This window comes from Athene cunicularia (genome assembly GCF_003259725.1).
Source record: "Athene cunicularia isolate RWA chromosome 1 unlocalized genomic scaffold, athCun1 chr1_part1, whole genome shotgun sequence".
Lineage (NCBI taxonomy): Eukaryota > Metazoa > Chordata > Aves > Strigiformes > Strigidae > Athene > Athene cunicularia.
Genome location: NW_020799091.1, coordinates 124403679 through 124416323, shown reverse-complemented (window position 1 = coordinate 124416323; position 12645 = coordinate 124403679).

Here is a 12645-nt window from a genome sequence, read left to right as displayed (position 1 = left end):
TGGATAATTCAGAGGGAAAAACAATTGATCAGGCCTCATTGATCCAGTGAGGCATGGTAGCTTTTAGAAAAAAGGGTACATCAGCACATGGAGGGAAGTGTCAGAGTATAGAGATGAGACCCCATGCTGCTAAGCGTCTCTTATTAAGGAAGGCACACTCCACTTCTGAGTAAAATCATTATTTCTCCCTGGAAACTGAACTTTGACATCCCTTGACTGATTTATTACCTCTACAGCGGCTGGAAAAAGGCAGCACTTGAGTAGGCACTGGGTGCTACTTCGGGGCAGGCACTGTTGTTCCTAGTTATCCTGCATGATGTTCATTATTAACAGTGAAATACTAAGAAGATTCATGGAGTACCAATAGCTGCAGGACATCTGATTCCTCAGAATCTACAAATCAAACCTTTCTCTGTGCCTCCCCGGCATCAGCTCTCATCTTTTTGCTGAGGGACTTGAGGACTTCTTCACACCCACATGTAGTCATTTACTTCCCAAACCAGCTTCCATCAGAGTTGGGCACTGAAAAAGATAAGCCCCATGATTTCTAGAGAATCCTACCTCATCCTTGCTCACGTTAAGTCTTACTGGCTCTCTTTCACCTGAGGGGCTAGCGGTGTATGTGAGCTCTGTTAGGGAACCTGGATAAAAGGCAGTTCTGAAAGAAGGTGAGTGGAACAGTAGGTTAGGGAGGACTTGCAGGGGCAGGTTGGGTGGGATTAAGTCCAAGCAGAGTGTGCAAGGGAGGAGAATGAGCCTTTTAAATGGTCAGATTCCAGTAAAAGTGTGTCCTGAGAACATTGACTCCATTGTGCCCTTTCAGGCTGTAAATACAGAAGACAATTTCCTTAACACTCCAGATACCTCGCTGAGGAAAACAGACATCACAAGGACTCTGGTTTGTTACATGAGGAGCAGATAGCACAGAACTCAGGGGAAAAAGTAGAGGCAGATGGTCATGTGTGAGGAGGGATTATTACTGTGGGAAAAACCTGCATCAAAAGGCAAGAATACAGAGAAAGAGAAGGAACGACTGCAGAGATAAAAGAGGACATAGACCCAAAGTAGGAGGAATCCAGGCTCCTCCAGTGAGATCTGCTGAGCTGATGCAGTGTTGTTGCAGTGAAACCTTCATCTAACTTCAGCCAATAGTCATGGCTCCTGCAGCTCACCCCATTCAAAGCTCAGGATTTCTAGATTGCCTTTTTCTTTTTTTCCTTTTCTCCAGTTAAGCACCAAAAACTACAGAAGCAAACCCATGCTCCACGTTGGTCCTTCTCGGGGAGCATCTATCCTGACAGTGCTTTCACAGGAAAGTAAGATTACAAATGGAGAAAACCCTGAGACGGACCCAAGCTGCAAAGGCTAATAAACACTAACTCCTGAGCAAGCATCTCCTCTGAGCCTACAACTTAATGCCCCAGGCACACAGCAAGAGGGAGTGAAGAAAGGCTATTTCTTGTTCTTCACTCTTGGAGCACAGAAGGAAAGCACACCCCTCTTGTCGCTTGGACTCTCCTCCTTTCTCCAGGACCAGGTGTATTTTGTTCCTTGAAGGGGAACGTTTGCTAACTGTTACTTTTTGAGCAGCTTACACACTGCTAACACTCCCTGAGCTGGAGAGGCCATGGCCTGTCACAGAAATGTGTCTTCACAGAGTATCAGGTCCATGTGTTCCAATCCAGCTCTCCCAGCCATGGACAGAATGGATGGGAAAAGCTCACAACTGCTTCATGGAGATACAAATCATCCCTCTGAAGCCAGGCAACAACATGAAGATGTAAATGGAAAAGGCCTCTTCAGTTCTAGTCAGCTCACATCCATCAGATATCAGGGATCTGAGCCCTGTAAAGAGCTTTTGAGCTTTGTTAATTTAACAAAGTAAATCCCCCAGGTACACTTGTTTCTCAGGAGATTCCTATCCACGCCGAGAATGGCTACCTTTCTGACATCTTGGAACCCTTTTCTTTTGATTTTTGAAAGGGGCTTAAGCCCCCACTGGGGTCTGGCCGTGTTTCTGAGAGGGAGGATCACTCTCAGACAGTTCTTGCTGAGGGCACTGCAACACTCCTTCCCTCTTCGGTGTCCCTCAGGAGGTTATCAGCATCACTTACATAGCTAGCTTACCACAGACAGTCCCCCAGGTTCTGCCCAATGAACACCCATTGATTTATTCAGATGTTCTCAAACATTTTCAAGCCATGCTTCAGTATCTTGGTCTTCTCAAGTCGTAGTTCCCTGCCTTCTGACCTGCATAAGTTCCTCTGAAATGATTCAGCTCTATTACATCCCCCCATTTGTTTTATTTCAGTGCCCACCTCATAGCACCTTGTAATGCAGTTTGTGGCTAATTTCCTTTGTACTTGTATCTTCATTTGCTTATCAGTATTCTTCTGTGAGGATTTAGGGATTTCCTAGTACCTGAAAAAATACTGAATCTATGATATATCATCTTCATTCATGTCTTTGGCAATATCCAGAACTGAATGATTGTGGATCTGTGAAACCCACATAAAAGTATTCTGTGAATATATACCTTGAATGGTATTAGATTGGCTCTTCTATCTTCTCAAGCTGCCAGTTACTGATGCTTTCCATGCTTGCTTGGCTTTCCTTTCCTTACTCTTCAGTTTTGTAGATATGACAAATATATTTCAAACCTAGAATCAAAAATAATTTGAACTGTGAGCTGTAAACAACAACAACAAATCACCAACATAATGTAAATAAGAGCAGTAACATTACTGTATGGGGAAGTCCAATATTATAGCTTTTTCTGCTTGGCAACTATTTAGAAAAAACTACTCATACGGAACAGTAAGCATGTATTAAAAAGCCTCTACTAAATCACACAAATGAGTCAGTCCAATGTACCACTTGTGACTCACAGATGATCTGCAGTGGCAACAAATAAGCCCCGTTGAAGATGCTGCCTTCCGGATGAAATACAACCCTTAATTTGCAGTTGCTAATGACCACCCATCACTTCTTGCTCTAATTACCAGAGGCATTAAGTCTGTTGCATTAGCCGAAGCATGTACTTCGGTCAAGAGAGACTACCAAAACAAATCTTCCCAGTAGATTTAATAATCTCTGACAGTTCTCTTGCCTTCTTAAACTGTTGCCCCATTCCTCCCCATTAGTGGATTAAGTGACTGTACAAAACGAGTAATTGTAGCTTGAATCCCCTATCACATTTATGCTGTAATAGTTTTTAGCAGTGATGGTTCAGTACTGTTGAGAGTCTCCATTCAGATGGTACTAGCATAACATCATCAGACTTTTTTGGGGCACAAGTTCTGTGAATTTATTTGTGTTTTTTTCACTTTGTCTTTTAACAAGTAGATACAGGCAAAGGGGATGCTTCAATGACAAAAGCCTGGGATGGACTATAGGGAAAAGAAAGAGCTGCTAATTCACTGTGACAGCATCAGAATCACACATGGATGCCAAATTGAAATGCTTCTCCACTCATTCCCACCCCTCACCGATCAATACTTGGCAGGCTCAAAAATGCTCCAAATGCCTATGCTGCTCGTTCTCACTGCCACACGTTCTCACATTAGCCTTAGGCCTGCACTTCATATCAAGTAAGTTAAAGATTTATATCCTTTCCAAATGAAGCATAGCATTGGATCAGGTCCAGGGGTTTATCAAGCCTGTTACCTTTTTTCCATTTGTGGCCAGACTGGACATGTCAGAACAAGGCAGATAGCTTTTGCTAGAAATAAGTTCTCTTAACCTGGGAAGAGTTTTGAAACCCCAAATTATTTACAACCTGGATCTTTTCAGGCTGCAGTGTAGCATTTCCAAAGAAAGAGATCGCTCCAGGATCACTAGCTGAGGATGCAGGACATTCTGAAAAATGCTGAGATTATGATATTGCTACCCACCACTGACCAACCTCAACTAGCAAATTCACAAAAATGCAGTCAGTTTTGCAGCTGTTAACAAGCAAGCCAATGGGCAGCAAACATAAGTCATATAGTAGGGCTTCTAGTATTGCCAAGATCAGTGGCACAGTGTGGTGAGCTGTTCAGAGTCTGGAAATTTCCAAGTTCATAATGGTCAGCTCAGAGGGTGGCAGGAAGCTGGGAGCCCTGGCTGCATCAGCACTGAGGCTCCCAGGAGAGTTGACGTGAGATGTTTGGCAGGAAAACTGGCATTTTGAGTTCTAAATCCATGTACTGCTTTCTGGAAGTTCACTGAAATAGCACAAGTTCAGTGCATCATGATTTAAACATATTCCACTAGACCATTTTCAAGCATCTGCAAAGGATATTTTTCCTCTATCACTATGTTTTATCCATCACTAAACTACAACCACTGATCTGCTGTTTCATCAGAATGTCCCACCATCTTGAAAAACTACCTGTGGCCAACAGTCATAAAACCGGAGCCTTCCAGCACTTTTATTTATATGCCTAGATAAATGGCCTGAATGCCAAAAAGGAAATAACCCGATACCAAGAAGCTCTCACTGATTTAAACACATGGTTAGAGCAATGGCATCTGGAGAAAACATGATGTTTGGCAGATCACAGTGCAACTGGAAAAACATTTAGCACTGGAAGTCTTGGCAAGTGAGAAAAAGCTGCCTCATTTTTGATCTCAGCATAGGTTTGCTTGGCCCTTGGTAGACTGATTATTTTCAGCTGTCAAGAAAAGGACTTTAAATCTAGAGGCACAATAACTCTGGAATGAATGAACAGACCACAGCAAAGATTTACAAGAGCCAAAGCAAGAAGCGTGCTTGCAATGACGCTCTGTCTATATGAGGGGCTGAATTACGCTGGACCACAGCATTTCCAGGAGCTGGTATTTTTTCCAAGGCTGCCCTCCAGAGCAAAAAAACATTAGGTTGTGTTATTTTTACACTTTGCTGTTGTGTCCAGACTGACTCGATTCAGAATTTATGGCTTGAGTCTATGGCTGTTTGAAGCCAATTGAATAAATTACCAGTGCTAAATGAGAACAGTCACTCCAACATAAACTCACTTGGGAGAGAGAAGACTCAGACCAGCATCCCTGTTTATGTGCTTCACCCAGTGACTGACTAGTAAAAAATGTACAAGTGTTCACTGGAGCCAGAACTAGAAACCAGGTCTCATATCTCACAGGCCAATAGCAGCTATGTACCCATAAGATCTATTGCTTTCTTTTGATGAAAATATAATTATTGCAGAACAAACAGGTCAGCTTCAGCAAGCATTTGAGAAGGGTCTCCAGACCCAAAGAGCTTGGTCCTTCGGAGCTACCTTTGAGTGCCGGAGATATATTTGTATGGGAGAGGAGTGAGATCTACAAAAACCAAAACCAAACCGAAGTGAAGAGGGCTGGACAACCACATATTGCACAAGCTTGAACCACATTCAGGCAGCTGTGGTTTTGTATGATCTTGGTTAGTGGTATGGCCAATCTACTGTAAAAGCTGTCTGATCAAACTTCTCAGCTTGTGTCATCTCACACACAGAGGTAATAGGTATCAAACTTACAGCTAATCGGTGATCCCTAGGATATGTCAGCTTGGACACTGTTGTGTGTTCCCAGGCTAACGTGGCATTGAGGAGAGGATGGAAAGAAGAAGCTGAAAAAGTAATCAGGATAAAGGAAGATTTTGTCAGTATACCTGTAGCAGTGTTTCAAGAAAAGCACAGGGAAAGGACCAGACAGCCACATGCTTTGGGTGGGAAGAAAGGAGGGGAGGAGAGAATCATTGAGACTGTAGTGTGAGGGCTCTGAGAGAAACAATTTCCAGGAGAGAGAAATTACTACAGAGATGAGAATGAGAGTACCAGCAGAAGTGAGAAAAGAGACGCTCTTTATTAGAAGTATTATATATGTACCACAAAGATCAAGAGATTCAGCAGACAAACTAGTCTTGTCTGAGAGAGAATCTCAGCAGAGGCTTCAGTCAAGTCTCTTTAGAGAATTGCTAGACAGATCAGATCATGACCTGCATTGCTACACACTCCAGCTTCAGTCACTGGAAAATGAGCTAACAGCCTCCAGTCCAAGCTGTGTCTAAATGGGTATGCTGTTCTTTTAGTCGGCAACTTCTAAAAACTTGTCATCATCAAGAGCAGGCAGCAGGAGAATGAAGGAGGAATGCAATTGCATTCTTCAAGAAAACACTTCCTCCTCTATCTTAGACCATAAAACTATACAGCTTCAAGCTAATCCCCATAATTAGCTGCCCAGCCCTTTCCACTTTATTGGCTGTTTTGTGCAGTCAAAGCCAAATTGCCAAAGGGAAAGGGTCAATCATTTGCTTTGCATCTGCTCCAGGCATTGATAGGACACAGGGTAGATGTTTAGAGTAGAACTAGTTAAATGCAGATTCAGGGCACTGAAAGCAGGAGTGGGGGAGAAGAAACAATCCCAGAATGAAAGCACAGAATATGCAGAACAAGTTGCTTGGCCAGGCTAGCCCATGAAGGAGCAGCCATCTCTTTGCTACTTGGGTTTTCATGGAGGGAGGGGAGGGCAGGCAGATGTGTTCATGTGTGTGTATTTAGGATGTGAAACAAGATAAATAAAGCTGCCATCATGCTGAATTTGGGTCAGAAAGCAGGAACAGCATTCAGAGGAGCACAGGGTCATTCAGTCCAGTTCCTGCTACCAGGGACAACAAAGATCTCATCTGAGTGAACATCTATCCCATTCGCTGCTCTCCAACAAACCAAAGGCTAGAAGATAAAACCACTAAATGGCCACAACTATAACTCAAAATTTTAGAGAAAATAATGGACCCTCAATTCAAACCACCCAATATCCCTGAGAAAACACCACTGTGCAAGCACGGCTTTCTCCTGCCCTTGTGTATGATGTTTCTGAAAGCCACGCCATCCCAAAAGCTTACCCTCCTTATGTGCCGTGCAAGGATCAAAGCAAATTAATTTCCTAGGAATTTTCGGTTTCTGTACGACATCTTCATGCCAACTTTAACAGAGATGCATGCTGCCCAGCATCACTGTTCTAAACACTAGTTGAACATAACCCATCATCGGGCAAAATCACAGTGGTTTCATTTTATAGATGGGAGTTGGGGTGGAGAGTTCAAGAAAGCAACAAACTTTGGTGAGAAAAAGTGACTTACCCAAAGCTGGTGCCAATTTCAGCTGTAGTATTCAAAGGTTCTGTCCTGATAATCACTGCATTGGTAGTATATGTGTTGACAGGGCTTGCAGAGGCTTGAGAGGATTCTTCTCCACTCCCTTTAACAAGGTGTTCATCAAACATTTCAAAGTGAGTATCAAACAAACCAGAAAGAGAGCTTGACCCAAAGAGAATAGGGCTTGTGCAAGCACAAGACTCCCACTGCTATTGAAAAACCGATACACAGCAGGGTGGGTATTGGGCACCTCCTGCAAATGTATCCATGGGTCAGAATATGCAACACAGCTGGTGAAGTGCCTTGATGCAGGTTTAAAATCAGAGGGAAAAAAAAGTATGTTAAGTAGCCACTTCCACTATTACAGAAAAAAAAAAAGGCTGACTGCAGAGCAGGAAACCAGCACCGTAGAAAAAAAATGTAGCATTGCAGGCTCAAGCTGGCAGGGTAGACCTTCATGAAGGGCAGTAGAGGCATGCTGAAGGATGGAGCCCTGCTGCCCTCCTGTCACACTGACCTGCATTTCGCTCCATGATGTACCTGTAGACAGAAAACTTCCTGGAACAGCTTCTACTTTTACTTGAGCCTAGAGTTTGGAAGATAGCACCTCATATTTCCCGCTTATTGGATGAGGGAAAGGCTGTGGATGTTGTTTACCTTGACTTCAGTAAGGCCTTTGACACCGTTTCCCACAGCATTCTCCTGGCAAAACTGGCTGCTTGCAGCTTGGGTGGGCACACGCTTTGCTGGGTAAAAAACTGTCTGGATGGCCGGGCCCAAAGAGTTGTTGTGACTGGAGTTAAATCCAGTTGGCGGCCAGTCATGAATGGTGTCCCCAGGGCTGGGTTTTGGGGCCGCTCCTGTTTAACATCTTTATTGATGATCTAGACCAGGGGATCGAGTGCACCCTCAGTCAGTTTGCAGATGACACCCAGTTGGGTGGGATCTGCTCGAGGGTAGGGAGGCTCTGCAGAGAGACCTGGATAAGCTGGAGCCATGGGCTGAGGCCAACTGGAGGAGTTTCACTAAGGCCAAATGCCGGGGGCTGCCCTTGGGCCACAACAACCCCCAGCAGCGCTACAGGCTTGGGGAGGAGTGGCTGGAGAGCTGCCAGTCAGAGAGGGACCTGGGGGCGGATTGATAATGAGCCAGCAGTGTGCCCAGGGGGCCAAGAAGGCCAATGGCATCCTGGCTTGTGTCAGCAATAGCATGGCCAGCAGGGACAGGGAAGGGATCTCACCCATGTACTCGGCACTGGTGAGGCTGCACCTCGATGAGTGGGTTGTTTTGGGCTCCTCACTCCAAAAAGGCCATTGAATGACTCGAGCGTGTCCAGAGAAGGGCAACGGAGCTGGTGCAGGGTCTGGAGCACAGGTCTGATGGGGAGCGGCTGAGGGAACTGGGGGGGTTTAGTCTGGATGAGGCTGAGGGGAGACCTCATCACCCTCTATAGCTCCCTGAAAGGAGGGTGCAGAGAGGGGGGATGAGTCTCTTGAACCAAGGACCAGGCCAAGAGGGAATGGCCTCAAGCTGCACCAGGGCAGGGTCAGGCTGGCTCTTAGGAAGTATTTCTTTGCAGAAGGGGTTGTTGGGCGTTGGAATGAGCTGCCCAGGGCAGGGGGAGAGTCCCCATCCCTTGAGGGGTTGAAGAGTCGGGTTGACCCAGCGCTGAGGGATCTGGTGGAGTTGGGAACGGTCAGTGTGAGATTAATGGTTGGACTGGATCTTCAACGTCTTTTCCAACTGAGATGATTCTGTGATATTTGGGGAAGAGGGTGTAACAGCCAGTCACTTGCTAGGACCTGTGCAGAAGTAGTCTACACAGATAGTATTTTGTGCACCCACCATCCAAAATGAGGGAGAGGATCTCTACCAAATCCAAGTGCTACAAACAGTTTTAGAAGGTAACAAAGGTTTGCAGAAGCTCTCAGAAGATGCAGCAGCTGATCATGAGAGGAATGACCCTACACTGAAGAACTTCCTTTATCAGCAGTTTTCATATGCATAAATCACCTGCATGCTGCTTACGCTTATGCTTATTTTAAGCACACCCACAAATAGCTCCATCATGATGTTAGCAAAGGCACCGCCTTGTCCTAGCACAGCTGGTAAGCAGAGCAGGTAGAAGACAGGTTAGGATCAGGAGTGTCATATTGTAAGATGCAGCATCTGAGAGCTAAGAACAATCCTAAAAAAAAAAAAAAAAAGCCCCCAAATTAGAGACCTCCAGATTTAGGATCTGGACCATTGCTGAATGAAAATAAAGCTGAACTCCATTTTTAATTGTTTCTGAACTTTCAGACTTCCAAGTAATCCTTTCTGTATGGATCAGTCAGGCTTCCCTTCAGTGAGTCCTCATGACATTTCCCATTGCAGTTTTGCCAAGCTCCTGCAAGGATTACGCGAAGTGCGGAGAAATGAGCAAAACTGCCCACTTTTAGCTGCAGAACAGATTGCAGGATTGTCATATCTTAGCTACCTTTCAGTAGCAGAAGTATGGAAGGGAAAACGAGATCAAAAGGAATGCTACAGTTTTTCTAGTGCGTATTACCTCCTCTGTCCCCACAACGGAGGTATATCTGATCAGTTGCATCTTCGTCATCTTTACTAGAAAAAGAAATGGTGAGAATAAGTCACCCAAGAACCACTTTTTCAATTATGACATTATATTACCTGCTCTTACCAAGTTTGATCAGTAAATTGAGGTTCCCCCTTCTCCCCTCTGCAGCCAGGATTGTTCATTGAGGGTGCTCTTAAAAAGTAATAGATAGGATTAGAGACCTTTATTCACCAAGACAAAGAGAATTTGACCCCAAGTATTTGTCTCATCTCTGCATAACCAGCAAGATGACGATACTGGAAAAGGCAGAGTTGAGTCTCTTTCAGAAGCTTACTGCTTGGAAATAGCCTAGAGTCCAGTAGAAGCTAACTTTAGTTAAAATTTGAGCCTGGTGCAGTTGAGAAAAACTGAATAATTTTGTCCCATAGCTGCTTGGCAGGTCGTAGGCAACACTTGCTACTGCCATCTCGACACCAGTAATGGCTGTTATTGGCAAAGAACAAGCACATTTCTCAAAACGAACCTGCTTTCAAGGGACAGAACTTTAGTTCCATACCTCCCATTTGATGACTTCCAGAGGTGTCCTTCCTCTTGTTGGTATGAAAAATTTCTGACAGCAGAAGCATCATAACAAAGCAAAGGTTAAAGCTACACTGACTGAAAAATATCTCACAGCCATGTGAACCACAGTCCTTCCCATATGTAAGTTGTGGCCTCTTCCCCCATTTGTGGTGTCTCACCCTGTTTTGCCTTATCTTAGCCCAACTACAACACAATGGCTTGGTTGTGACATAGGCTCCGGTTACAACAAGATTCAGGTAGTTCCCAAAGCACAGGCAAGCAAAGCTGCATTTAAAACCAGCCCAAGTTAATGCAGTTTCAAAAGAAAGGTGTGCCAATGTCAATCAGCCCTTGGGTATGGGAGATCATACTGCTGTACCCAGGGAATGCTCACAGCAGCGCTCCTTAAATCCTCACGTAGGTGACAACCAAAGTCTTTCAGGCCAGTAGTTCCCTGCAGCTTGTAGTTGAAATGTTAGAGAGGAGGGAACAACAAATCTGAATGGAACTATGCTGAGCACATAACTAGACACATCCAAAAAACTGGGCCTTCAATCATCACCTCCATGGTGAAACAGCAGCACAAGAGAAAATGAAAGTAAAATCCTAAGTATCTCACATATCAGAAGGATAAAGGCTCACAAGAATTGGAAATAACAAGAACAAAAATATGGCCTTTGGTAACTTTAGATTAAGGGATGAACAGTACAAGTGATTTTTGGATGCTGGTGTAGGCTTCATATTCTAATTACTCTTTCCAGAAAGGCTGCTGATGAAAACACTTGGAATTAAAACAACTTCAGAACACCCTGTTTGAAGCTTCAGGAGATTCTAGAAAGCATATGACAGATGCATCAGAAGAAATAGTTAAGATAGTTGCATTTTTCTTTTGCAGTAAGGAATACAAGAGCAAAGGATGATTTTGTAGGAGTCTGTGCCCAGGAAGTTGGTATATGGGGTATGGCTGGATTATTTTTCTTAGCTCTGTGTTGAGGAAGACTGAAATGCAATGTAACACACGGTCTGGTAATAACATCTGTCATGTAGAGCACCTGTCTTTACTATGTACACTTTAAGATACTCATAAATTAAGCGCTCTGGCATCTGTTCAAGGGACTAGCTATTCAAGGAGAATCTTTAAATTACTTTTTTTTTAAGCATATACAGAGGTATGAAAGCTCTGGTACCCAGCCATTTAAATAGAGCACTGATCCCTATTTTCCAGTCACTTTTTTTTTCAGATTCAGACAATATTTTCTTTGTCACTGGACAGGAAACGCAGTCAAGGTATTTATCACCTCATTTCCAGGTAATGAAGACAAATGTTCAAATTCTGCCATTCCCTGGCAAGATGTTTAGGCAAAAGTTCTGAGGACTGGGACTATGTTTTAGTGCGTTGGCACAGCACTTTAAAGGAGGGGTGTTAAGTGCCAACTAGTATTTGTGGGAACCCCCCCCCGGTACAAATGTTAGTAACACCACCGCAGACATTTTGCTATGCTAAACCCCCCAGAGTGTTTCCAGTCTTTCAACATCAATCAGCACAACTGAAGCCCGTAGTAAATTGATTCTCACATTCCACTGGTGCTGGTTTTTGTTAAAAATGATTTGTGATAGATATGGTGGAATATATTGATTAGTACTGACAGTCCCAGTTTCCCAGGCGCTTTGTAGCACTGCCATTCCAAAATGACCTGCTTTCCACCTTGTCAATTTTCTTCTGCAGTGTCCGTTATAAATATCTATTCTATTATGAGAGCTTCAGCCCCCTCCAGAAAACAAAACAAAAGGGTCAGGCAAGTAAAAAAATCAGTACAATAAAAAAGGCTTGCAGTGTTGCAAAAGGGCTTGTTTTTATTGAGAGATTTTTTTGTCAGGGGAAGAAAAAGGCACAAAATAAGTTACAAAGACATTATATGAACTGTACAAGTCAGAGGCAGTATCAGAGCTGTTACAAATCACCTAGAAGTTGGCTTACCAACATAGGTTAGCCCCTGCAAAAGTCTTAAAAGAAAAAATGTATTTCAAATGATCAAAATAATTCCAAAATTAAGTGTGAATGTAAAGACCACCAATATTAACTTAGGACTAAATTCATCTGGGCTTACCACCATCACCCTCTCTTAGATATCATCAGAGAATATGTAGTATTACAGAATTATTTTTAAATCTGATTTACAGTTTATAAGTTAAAAACCTGATATACTTTTCATACCTCCAGAGAAGTACAGTACATACAGGTAAGGCAGTGTGGATACGAAATACACTAAGAGAACAGAACAGGTTAAGTGCAATTATTCTTTCAACATTTATTATGGCCCCTCACCTATGGCAAAGAACATCTTAAAAAGATGGATCCAACAGCTGTTCACAGAACATAATGAATATACCACCATAAAAGGTCTACTGT